Source organism: Trichechus manatus, unplaced genomic scaffold (assembly GCF_000243295.1).
Source record: "Trichechus manatus latirostris isolate Lorelei unplaced genomic scaffold, TriManLat1.0 scaffold00046, whole genome shotgun sequence".
Taxonomy (NCBI): domain Eukaryota; kingdom Metazoa; phylum Chordata; class Mammalia; order Sirenia; family Trichechidae; genus Trichechus; species Trichechus manatus.
The window spans coordinates 4,456,048-4,458,304 of record NW_004443982.1 but is presented as its reverse complement, the minus strand read 5'-3'; positions in this window follow the sequence as shown (position 1 = coordinate 4,458,304).

Sequence of the window (2,257 nt, the reverse complement as noted above, 5' to 3'; positions counted from 1 at the left end):
TTGCTTCTAAGGAGCATTCTGGTTGTACTTCTTCCCAGACAGATTTGTTCGTTCTTTTGGCAGTCCACGGTATATTCAATATTCTTCACCAACACCATCATTCAAAGGTGTTAATTCTTCTTCAGTCCTCCTTATTCATCATCCAGCTTTCGCATGCATATGAGGCAATTGAAAACACCATGGCTTGGGTCAGGCGCACCTTAGTCTTCAAGGTGACATCTTTGCTTTTCAACACTTTAAAGAGGTCTTTTGCAGCAGATTTGCTCAACACAATGCATCTTTTGACTTCTTGACTGCTGCTTCCATGGGTGTTGATTGTGGATTCAAGTAAAATGAAATTCTTGACAGCTTCAATCTTCAATATAAATATACACATATATACATACCTATATGCATATATACATACATACATACACAACGTATATACATATGTAACCACTGATATATTTTTTGGTTGTTGTTGCTGTTGTTGCATAATTGTATATGTCATAGTATTTACCAAAAAGTCCTTTTTTCTTGTATACCTCTTAGTGACATCATTTACCTTGGTCGAGCTGTGCACACTTCACCCATATTCAGTGTTCCCCTTCCTGGTCATTTTTGTGGTTTGACCAAAGTCCATGTTTTTGTCTATGTTCAGATATGGTTACAGGCTGGTCTTGTTTTTGTCTTGATCCATCACAGTCACAGAGTGGCCTTGTCTGATGTTACTATTCTATGAAATTGTTTATCTTCTACAGAAGAACACCAAAGCCTCGCTGTGAGTGCCAGGCCGGCTTCCGGTTGTCTGGGGCTGCTGTTCAGTTGCTCAGTGTGATCCTAGGGAGAAGGCTTCTGGCTTTTATCAGATTTTCTGGAAGATCCAGGGCCCGAGATAGAAATAACTGCTTACCCAGACACTCTGCTAACCCAGAACTGAAACCATTCCCGAAGCCCACTTTTCAGACAAAGATTAAAAACCAAAAACCAAACCCATTGCAGTCGAGTTGATTCTGACTCATAGTGACACTATAGGAGAGAGTAGAACTGCCCCATAGGGTTTCCAAAGAATATCTGGTGGATTCGAACTGCCGACCTTTTGGTTAGCAGCCGTAGCTCTTAACCACTACACCACCAAGATTTCCAGACAAAGAGTAGACAGCCCTATAAAACAAAAAATAACACACATGAGGACATGCTTCTTAGTTCAATCAAATATACAAGACCAAATGGGCAGCTCCTGCTCAAAAGCAAGACAAGAAGACCAGAAGGGACAGGAACTGGATGAATGGACAGAGAGAATCCGGGTGGAAAGGGGGAGTGTGCTGTCACATTGTGGGAATTGCCACCAATGTCACAAAACAACATGTGTATGAATTTTTGAATGAGAACTTAACTTGAGCTGTAAACTTTCACCTAAAGCACAAAAAAAAGACAGAACTAATAGAAAAAGAAAGAAAAGAAATGCTTAATCTTAAGGACGTCTGTAGCCCAGACAAGCTTTGAGTCATAGATATCTGCCCATCAATGGCCCCTCAGGTTGCTTATCACATCAGAGCCTCAGTTCCTGCCTCTGTAAAATGGGTGACTCCTATGGTGGATGTCAGGCCATACATGGGAGGATGTACCCATTGGAAATGCCGGTGAAATTAAATCACTCTGTAAAATCTGTAAATCAATCTGTAAAAATCAGTCTTTATGAAATTAAATCCCTCAACCTTAAAACCAGTAGCAGGAAGAAGGGCTGTTCGTTTTTTCTTTTGAATAATAGCTTTTCTTCTCCTTTGTGACATTTTTTCCAACTCCGATGGAAGGGAATTTGGTATTTAACAAAACTGTATATGTGTTTATCTCTTGACCCAGCAATCCCACTTCTAGCAATTTATCTTGAAGATACACCTTCAACAATGTGAAAATGCATATGCATAAAGTTATTCATTGCAGCATGGTTTGTAATGGAAAAATATTGGAAATATTATCAGTTCCTGTATGTAGGCAGTAGTTGAATAAACTGTGGTACATCCACACAATGCAAATTAGAAAAAAAACCCAAACTCACTGCCATGGAGTTGATTACGACTCATAGTGACCCTATAGGACAGAGTAGAACTGTCCCATAGAGTTTCCAAGGCTGTAATCTTTACGGAAGCAGACTGCACATCTTTCTCCCACACAGCGGCTGGTAGGTTTGAACCACCGACGTTTTGGTAGACCGCTTTAACCACTGCACCATCAGAAACCAAAAAAACCTGTTGCTGTTGAATTGATTCCGACTCAT